We start from the raw sequence: 10,610 nt of genomic DNA, 5'->3' as shown, positions 1-10,610 counted from the left end.
TGGCTTATTAATTAGTTTATTAGTTGTTCTGTCCCTGTTCAGAGACCGCACAAAAGCTGAGGTCCCAATCTCCGTGCTGCAGAATCTGGAGGGGAGTTTGTTTGTGAAATTAACATTCCTGGATGCAGAGGCAGAGGAATACGCGTTTTCTTTTTTCCTCTCTCTCTCTCTCTCTCTCTCTCTCTCTCTCTCTCTCTCTCGTCGTGTTTGGGGTAATTTCACAGTCCAGTAGTCGTGGGAAGGATCTCCAGCTGGGCGGGTAGGAGTCTTACTTTCCATATTGGGATGTTACCACTTCTGTCGATCCTTTTTTTTGTGTGCCAATCACGTACCTTTAAATCGTTTGTACCAAATAAGTGGGTACAGAGTCCTGCTCCCACCGCAGCTCTGCCTCTGAGACGTATTTGCAGAGGTAAAATCGTCTCTTAACGCTGGAGATATACTGTTGTATTAAGTTTGACATCGGTCTGGTGGTGGCTGTTTAACCCGGCTCTCAAAGTGGGTAATACAACAAATGTTTCTTTTTGAATTATGAGAGGATATGACTCCCTCTCCACCGCTGCTTTGGTTCAGCTCCAGTTTTCCAGAGTCATTACAAAGCCATCAAAGGTTATGAACTGGTTCGTACCCCAACGCAAGAAAGGAAAGAAAAAAAGTCCTTACACTTGCACAAATACAGACATAAATGCACACTGTCTTTACAAGTCATTGAGCAGTCAGTCAGCCTCTCCATGAGTCAGCGGCGAGGATGGTCACTTTCATAAACTACCATGTGAAGCACTTTATTCCACTCCAGGAAACATAATGAGCAGCTCGTTGCCCGCTGGCTCAAAAGAAGCAGTGCAGTCCAGTGTTTGTTTCTCATATCTGCACAGTGTCTTATCTTTCCCACTTATTTCAGCAGAAGAAAAGCTGTTGATGAGGAGATGATTTAGGCTCTGCTATTTCAGTCTGACGGTGTGAAATCTCTCAGGATTCTCTCAGCAGCTGTCAGGAGGGGAAGTGAACCCTGAGTTCAGACACGGAGGAGGCCTCATGAGGTTGTCCGGCAAGTGAAACATAAATGTGATTTTTAATCAGCGGATATTCTGTAAAGATATGCGATCAGGAGATCTGTAATAAATCTTCCTAGTCTCTGATTCTTGATAATGATTGTGAACAACAATTAGTTTTGTAATCGGTAGGCGGAGAGCTAGTTAGCGTTAGCTGTTAGCATCCAGTGGGCGACCACTAGTTGCAGCTGGATTCTGCAGTTGTATTTCATTAATTTGCGCACAGGCCCTTTTCTTTGGCAACTTAATCCATGTAATGATGCCGCCCGTCATTGGTGGAACTTTCCCCACTGTGTTTTTTTGGACCTTCGGGTCTCAGGAGTTGCGAGTAAATTTGAGTTCCAGGTGCTGTCAAGGTCGAGGAAATTCAACAGCTTGTTTGCAGCGCGGACAAAAATAAAGCAGAACATGAGGTTGAGATATGCACGTAATTAAATATCGGACAAAGTTATTGCTAGCAGAACGGCACGCACCAATGATATTTTCTCTCCTGCCGCCACCTTTTTAATGGCGTGTAACAGATTTCTGCTTTGTTAGAAACAGTGGAAATGGAAATGAAGTGAAGGATTCCAGGATCAATAAAGGATCGATGGACGGATGCAGACATTTGTCATGCAGTTGAGGAGGCCTGCTTGTTTATGCCCCCACCGGTTCTCCCCATTCTCCTTTATTAAGTGTGCAGACTATGTGTATCAGGTGTGTGTACTTTATTAAACCACTAAGTCTCTCAGCTCTGCGCTATTTGTCCTGACAGGTGCTGTGACGTTATTTGTGTGGGAAGAAAAACGAAGCTCAGCAGCCAGTGGGCTCGACCACCGGTTAGTTCCACCGGTTAGTTCCCCCGGTTAGTTCCACCGGTTAGTTCCACCGGTTAGTTCCACCGGTTAGTTCCTCCGGTTAGTTCCACGGGTTAGTTCCTCCGGTTAGTTCTACCGGTTAGTTCCACCGGTTAGTTCCACCGGTTAGTTCCTCCGGTTAGTTCCACCGGTTAGTTCCACCGGTTAGTTCCTCCGGTTAGTTCCCCCGGTTAGTTCCTCCGGTTAGTTCCACGGGTTAGTTCCTCCGGTTAGTTCTACCGGTTAGTTCCACCGGTTAGTTCCACCGGTTAGTTCCTCCGGTTAGTTCCACCGGTTAGTTCCACCGGTTAGTTCCTCCGGTTAGTTCCACCGGTTAGTTCCACCGGTTAGTTCCCCTGCTTGTTGACGAAGTCGCCTGCATCCCAGCAGCACCTCTCTCCCGTTACCTGGAGAGAGGAACCTGTTCCACCGTCTCCCTGCACCGTGACAAGGGAGAGTCCGTAATGGCTTCCTCAGGCCGTGTGCAATCCAAGCCTACAGTCAACGCGACTGATGGCAGATATTATTAAACTAATATCTGTGCGTGCATCCACACATGTGAATGCTTGTCATCTAATTACAGTGGCTGTAGGAAACTGTAGCACCCGACTGACAGACCAGCAACCGCCGTCACTTCTGGAAAAGTCTTTCCCGCAGCGCCGCCGCTGTTTCCCATCCATGGAAAGCAAAAGGCAGCGGTAGCCGAGAAGTCAGAGGAGCGATCCCGCTCGCTGGCCCTCGTCCTGCGTTTCCCCCGGGGACCGGTCCTGCAGGCGCACTAGCCCGTTTCATGCTCTCTCTGAGGGTATTTTAGGAAAACTCTGCAAAACCAAAGAGGCAGATAGAGATCTATGGCGTATCTGACAGCATCTCAAAGATATACAGCAACGGGTGGAGAAATGCGGCGCAGAGTGATGCAGAGCGTGTTTGTCATGTTGAGGCCGGCTGCTTTCAGTCTCATTGAGTCCTCAAGCCTGGAGCCAGTGCAGTGGTCAGATTAAACCTGAGAATGTGGTCCAGTCTGTTTCCGCATGACACAGTGTGAAACCTCCAAAATCAGATATCACGAAAAGAGAGCTTGCATCGTTTTTGACTTTTTTAACGTGCAAGTAGTCAACTTTATTCTTGGCTGCAAGATTGGGCGGAGACACAGGAGCGCAAGGTTGTTAATCGATGTGTTAGCATGCAGGCTAACCTGACCCCCGTCAGGTCCTTCATCATCATCGTCGTCGAGCTCATCGGACAGGCTCGTTTTCTATCTGGCTGCAAAGTGATCTGCTAATAGAGCACTCTTGACCGGGCCCTGGTCCGCTGATGTTGAGATAGCATGTGCATATTTGGTCTGTGGAGAGAATGGAAGAGTGATTTGTTCCCTCAGGTCGGCCCCACAGCCGCATCAATCACTCTGCAAGTAAACAACACTTGTTCTATCTGCCCAACTGCTGCAGTGCTGTTTCCACTGCCGGCAGCACAGAGTTCACTGTAACATTTATTACTGCTTCTAAACTCAAAGAACTCTGTAAGAATATGAGTTCATATATGTTTTAAAACTGTTGTCCCCGATTGCTACATCATTACTTTCTTTTGTAGGAGGGGGTGATCATTGGCTTGTTTTGTCATGGTGGGACACTCCAGGGTTTGGTTTTGGGCTTTTAGGTTGGAAATGTGCTCAAACTCAGTTAACACTTCAATCCAGGTGCCAAACTCTGGCATTCTCTCTTTTGACCACCAGGGGGCGACTCCTCTGGTTGTATAGAAGTCTATATAAATGACTCTACTTCTCTTGATGTATTCCCTCAGTAAACATTGTAAACATGAGTTTATGTCTCAATCTCTAGTTTCAAGTCTTCTTCAATACAGCATGATGTTCATTTAGTAAATTATGGTCATTTAGAGTCAATCAGACCATAAAGCAGGGGATGCTTTAGGGCGGGGCTACAAGGTGATTGACAGGTCTCAACCAGAGCCGTATACGGCGTCAAAATCCTCAGTCCAAATATGATAACTTCTGTTCACTGGTTGCAAAAAAAACAAGATGGCGACGGCCAAGCACTGAACTCCAGGCTTCAAAACTGCAGTAAATTAGGTGACTTCATCATGATGACTTTTTTATTTATATGTTTATGATTCATTCTTGCAAAAAAGTGCTAGCAGGTGGATTTTGTTGACACACAAGCTAGCTGTCTCCCTCTGTGCTAAGCTAAGCTAACAGGCTGCTGGCGGCAGCTTGATATTGAAAGTGTCTTCATGTCTAACTTTTTGGCAAGGAACCAAACAAGAGTAATCTTTGAAAATGAACATGGATGGAGAAAGCATTTTGGAGCATTTGAGTCAACTCAAAGTGTTTCGTGGCTCTCCCTGCAGAATTGCTTGACACACATAACTCAGTGAAAAAAAGCGTTCCAGACAGCCGGCTGCATTATGCAGCAGCCGGCCCAGCAGCCCGTTAGCCTTTGCCATGTTCACAGCGGAGCGACATTTCATTTCAAGCAAAGTTACGACTCAGTGTTATGGTTCACTGGCAGGAGTCTGCAATATGTTATAACACTGCTCACAATCCTGCAGCAAGTGTAAAGTCTGGCCACCCCGCTGCAGGGCGTACACACACACACACACACACACTCAGACTGGCAGTTGGTCCAAACACGGCGATAGGACGGGTAGGGGGCCATAGATCGGACTCCTCCAGGCCTTTTATAGCCCTGTGCCCACGCGCCAGTGCCCACCCACTGACGATGAAGTGTCAGAGCGGGCAGCATCGCACACCAGGCCCCGTCAGGCCCGGAGAGCCAGATTAACTCCCCTGACCAGACTGTTTGGGGCTTGGCAGCATGTGGCAGTCTGCCTGGGCACAGAGCGGGGAGCAGAAGACCTTAATTGGACAATGCGCATGTGGTGGCGAGGGGCGAGGGGGGTTTCTGACTGGATGGCTGGCCGTTGGCCTCTCTCAGCCTCCGTTTGGTTTTCATCAGAGCGATTTGAGCAAGAGAAATGGGCTCTCAGCACTTAGCCACATGTTCAGCTCTTTAATAAAGTCTGCTTGCAGCCAGCCACAGAGAGGCCCAGAGCCTCGTCCTCACTGCGCTGCACCAGCACAGCGACCAGTTAAAGTGATTTGCGAGTGTGCTAAGCGTGCTCTGTTACGTCTATCCGACAACAAAAAATGTAGATAAGAGAGGAAAATGCTTGTCCTCACATCCACTAAGAGGGGGTCAAGGCGAGGTAAAGATATCAGTGACTTATAGCTGCTATCAGTTGGATGATCAACAGACATTGGAAACTGTTACGTGTGGCGGTGATCTACCAATAACTACCGAGGTCCTTCCTTTCATCCTGGCTTTGCCTGATCGGAAGGAGGAATTTGAATGAAGAGCTCGCTGACTAAAAAGTGGCCCAGGATTGTTGAGGCGACGTAACTTCCAGTAAAATGTGCAAGGTTGAAATGTGATAAAGGCGAGTGTGCTTATCTGGCGATGACTGGAACCCGGCTAACCACTGACTATTCCCGCCAATCACAACCTTGAGATTGGCCGCGAGCCAACCGACTGAAAAATAACTCCTTAACTCCCGGAATCATCCAAGTCCAAGCGCTGCGAGAGCCAAACCGACAGACCTGCACATGGAGATTTCTGTTTGTCTGGAGGCAAGGAGCCAACAAAGGGAAGTAGGAAGGAATTAGAAGTTTTTGGCAGGCCGCGCAACTCGCTCTTTCCTCCTCAATTTGATTTACTTCCACTGCTGCAAGACGAAAATAAAGTCTGTGTTACTCTGGGATATGATTTCAAAGTCAATTTCGACCCTTTAATCACATCACGGTAACAGCAACTGCACCGCCAGTGACTTTCACAGGGAAGCGGCCGCCGGGTCTAAAGGAAAGGTGTCGATACCGACTCCTACCAGTGGTTATCCACAGTAGCGTTTGGGACGTCGTAGCGCCAGCTGCTAAATCACGAGTTCCCCGCTGCTATTTCACTTTGACTAGATGGCTTCTCCACTGCTAACATCTGATTGGTCGATGACACATCCAGAGGAATGCTTGGCAGCTGGAGCCTGTTGTTCTGTATAGGTGGCCCAGCGCTTTCTCCTGTTTCTGGAGAAAGGATCTCAGATCTATTACATGACTGATGTGTCTCAGTGAGAGGTCGTACAGGTCCGACTGTCTGCTGTCTGCAGACTTGGAGAAAAGGACCAGGTACCAAAAGTGAGTCGAGTGGAGCCGAGGCGTAGCATGCTAGCGTAGCATGCTAACCTACTGCAACCTGCTGAGTTGGTTTAATGCCTACCTTGTAAACTGCAGTAAATGTGTCAAAATACCCAATTCTCAGTAGCGTTTATGTACACACCTGGTTCTAACCTGTGAGTTTAGCACACCAACCTAACAAGATTAGAAGGACATACATCTTTCTGATTACACATTTAGTGTTGGCCAATATGTATTTTTAAAACCCATTTTTATAGAATTGCTTTTAAGTCATTTTGTCCTTTTATGTCCTTTTATGCAGTTATTTTGTTCCCCTGTTTTTGTTTGTATATTTTATTTATTTGTTTGTGTTCAACTCCATTTGCTCTTTCACTACCAAAGACCACGCCAAAAGCGAACGAGTTTACAGGTTGTTTATTGTGCGATGGAAAGAGAGGGTCGGGTCGCGGACCGGGGTCGAGGGATGAAGAGGTGGGTTGTGAAGAGAGGTAGAGTTCTTAATATCTAATGCAAATTATTATTATTATTATTATTTGGTAGTTAAATACAATGTCTGACACCACTAATGCCTAGTGAGCTGGATTCCTCTATCCAGAGGCTCATAAGGTGCATGCATGGGCCTGTTGTCTCTTCCTGCTTTACACCTGAATGGAATCTAATTAATCAGCGGCGGCGGTGAGTGAAATGCTCGTTTCCTGTCTGCAGACTGGGGACAGAGACAGCCGACAGCTGACAGTAAGTCTGAGAGCTTGTCGACAGCTGCTTATTGACAACACAACCAACACTCATAAAGACCTATAAGAACCCAGATGGTGCATTGCTGTAACAATACATTCAGTCGGTTCCACCGTAAAACAAACAATAAAGTGAAAATGCAGAAATATAACACAAGCACGTTTGGCTATCATTTACTTTCCCCATTCAATCCAAAACTGACAAATCCTCACCTCCCCTCTGCAGCGGGAGACACTATAAAGTGAATTTATTCTCTGTCTGCACAAGTCTCCAATTGCTGCATACCGCCAAATATAACAGCTTAGAAATGGCTAATCTGAAGGGTTGGCGGACAGTGCTTGGTGTATGTCACGAATGGTGAACTCACAGAAATACGACCTTCTTCAAGCGCAACGGTCCACACACTGAGCCTCGTGTTGTCTGTTAACCTGGTCCACACACTGAGCCTCGTCTTGTCTGTTAACCTGGTCCACACACTGAGCCTCGTCTTGTCTGTTAACCTGGTCCACACACTGAGCCTCGTGTTGTCTGTTAACCTGGTCCACACACTGAGCCTCGTCTTGTCTGTTAACCTGGTCCAGGAAACCAAACGCTGTGGTTATTGGAACAGAATCCTGAAATAACCAAATAACCACCGCTAAGCTTTCAGGGGCATCAAACACGGGGAAAACACAGAGAAGAGCGTCTCATGTAATAAACACACCGGCTAGTTGCCTTAGACACACACACACACACACACACACACACACACACACACACACACACACATACACACACACACACAGGAGATTACACTCTTTACAGACTACTATCTTCTTGTTTCACCGCTCATCATCCGATCACATTAAAGCTCGCTCTGTCTCTGTCTGTATCTCTCTCTCACACACACACTCACACTCACACACACACACACACACTCACACTCACACTCACACACACACACACTTTGACCTTTTCCTCTTCCCCGTGCTCCGCACACACACTCTACACTGTACGGCCTGCCAGGCAGCATCTCACTGATTGATGGCAAGGGGGCGGGAAGATAAGCGGCAAAGAGGAACAGCGGAGATTTAGATTCCACTTACACGCCTAATATTAACCGTCTCTCACAACTAGTTTACGTCGCACATTTTCTAATATTTTGTCGCTGAGAGAAAGAGAAGTTTACTCTCTGAAACGGCATTTGCTTTTCTTCGTAATAAGAAGTCATAGTATTAACATATTAACGAGGAATGAAGATTCCTGGTGCTAAGCATCTCTAATGCACAGCAGTCAACAGGATGTACAGCCGGCGCGTTGGTGTCAGAGGGGAGGAACTCCTGCCGCTGTCTTGTCACGCACACACACACACACACACACACACACACACACACACACAGTCGTCGCTCTTCCTGCTCACGGCGACTCAGCTGTTGGACCTGGATCTTTCAGAGAAAAAACCCTCCTTGAGAAGTTGCAGTAGGTCAGAGCGTACCAATTAGATGAGTGTCCTCACGCCCCCTCCTCCCCGCACCATCAATCAAAGCAGAGCAGAGGCGCCCGCCAGCTGCGCTTTTTCTTAGAAGCTTATGCAACGACTGTGTAGTTTACAAGACGGCGAGCATGTACAGCACAGCGCCGCGGGCTGCGTTTAAAGGCATCCCTAACAAGCCGGTGCTGTTGAGTGGACGTTAAACATAATGAGACGTTGTACGGTGTTGTCATGCAATGCTGTGAGCGTCTTTTCTGTGAGAGAGAGCGATGTGCTCAGCATCACCCTCACATCTGGACACGTCGACAGCGGGCCAGCTTCCAGGGGTCCGGCCCCCGAGCCTCTTCTTTAATCAGTCGGCGCTCTCAGACGGCGTTGAAGCGGTCGGTAGACATGAGCCTCGGCCGCTAATGAGGGCGAGTCAAAGCAGACCCCGGGGCCACAGCCACAGATGACACCAATATGTGTTTATCAGATGAGCAAACAACAAGCGCTCCCTGGGGGGACGGAGGTTAAAAGCTGTGCCTCAACACACATTTGAAAGTAATGAGGCTTAAGCTGGTTACTCCGGGGATGAAGAGTAAAGAGCACTTGTCTGTTGTTTGGCGAGAGCTTATGAGGTTCAAACACGACCGGCTCTGTGGGTGTTATGAAGGCGTTGACTGCAGTGGTAATAAAAGAGTTTCTTTTCCTATGATCATGGGAGCAGAGTCGTCCCGAAGCCGATGATAATGACTTCCATGAGATCTAATACAAAGCTTTAATTGAATGATGATGCATTGTATTGACTCTGGCCTCGTTGCACAGATGGGTTTTCATCGTCTGACTTGAATAGAATACAGCCGTGATGCGTTTGTGTCTCCATGGAGACGAGAGACAAGAGGCGGTGAAACGTCTTCCTGGCGGTCCGACTCCCGCGGAGCTGACTGGCCGTGACCTTCTGAGTGGAGTCCGTCTCCATCTCGCTCCCCCTCACGGTGGTTTTCATCTGCAGGTTGCACTCGCAGTTCATAAAAGCTTTCAGCGTGAGCCCGGAGTGGTTCAGTTGTCAGCACGCCGTGATGCATGCCTGCAGGAACCTTGGAGGATGAGCGCGTTGAGAGGAAACGGGGAGCTGGTGGACGGCGAGGGATTCCCACGGGATTAGTACTTGTCGGTGGGGATTGATGTTGTTTTGGGAAGCTCCGGCATTTTGGGGCAGAGTATATTGAGTTTATTGTCCCAGATGAATGCGCTTTACCAGCTAACTGTACGATTCATCAACATGTTCAACTGCAACTCCCTGCAGACTTTGCACAGAAAAACAATTGTGTTCAAAAATGTCTTCTTTGTTTTTTTTTTTGTATTATGGGCAACCGCTAGATGCAACTTTCCAAAGACTCTCACGCATGTTGGAGACAGTATTCATGTTAATATCGCGGATGAAACAATACGCCGTTTGGAACGGAAACCATTGAGGAGATAATGTGGAGAAACCTGGATGCTGTTAGAAGCAGGTTTGGTTTAGCTGCTGCAGCACATGGCTCCGTTCCCGTTGCTTAGGTTTAGGCCTGAGGAGTGAGATCGGTTCAGTTTAGGGGAGAACATCAGGCAGAGTCATGCCGCCTCATAATTAGCCATGTGCTTCCGTTTGTTTCACGGAGAGAAGGAAAGCGTCGGCGGAGACGGCGGGAAAGAGAGTCCCGACCTTTCGACCTTCTCCAAACGTCCCGCTTCAACCATCAGCTCTGTTGATATTTTCTCCAGCCTTCTGGACAACTCCACATCCCCTCTCCTGCTTGTTGCTTTTAAGGGAAGAAGTCCCATCCAGCACTTCAGCACTTTATGAACTCCAGCTGTGAAATCAAAGATCCGCCGAGGACAGCCGGTGTTTCACAAGAGGGGAAACGTGGAGCTCTGCGTCTGCATGTGGGGAAGACCGGAGCGAAAGGAATGCGATGCTCGTAAATGGGATTGATTGACGCCGACAGGGGAATCAAAGTCAGCGGCCTTTGGGATTTGTCAAGTGTAAAAGGGCAGTGTGTTTTACCACGGGGAAGTGAAGAAAGCTCTGACAGCGGAGGCTATGAAGCGGTGTCTGGCGATGGAGGGGTGAGCCGGGTGTCTGGGTCTGACAGAACAAGGAGCAGTCGTCGTGATTTGTAAGGGCCGTGCTGCTTAAAATGTCATCCAGACTGCCTGCTGTACGGCGGAGCCTCGCTGTATTAGCAACATGTCACTGGTAAACTGGAGAGAAGCTACAAGCATCACACCACGGAGAAGCCGCGGGGAAAATGATGTATTGTCATCCGCCCCCCTCTTTGTAGAATCATTTT

Source organism: Taurulus bubalis (genome assembly GCF_910589615.1).
Source record: "Taurulus bubalis genome assembly, chromosome: 20".
NCBI classification, from domain to species: domain Eukaryota; kingdom Metazoa; phylum Chordata; class Actinopteri; order Perciformes; family Cottidae; genus Taurulus; species Taurulus bubalis.
Note: the sequence above shows the minus strand (reverse complement) of the source record.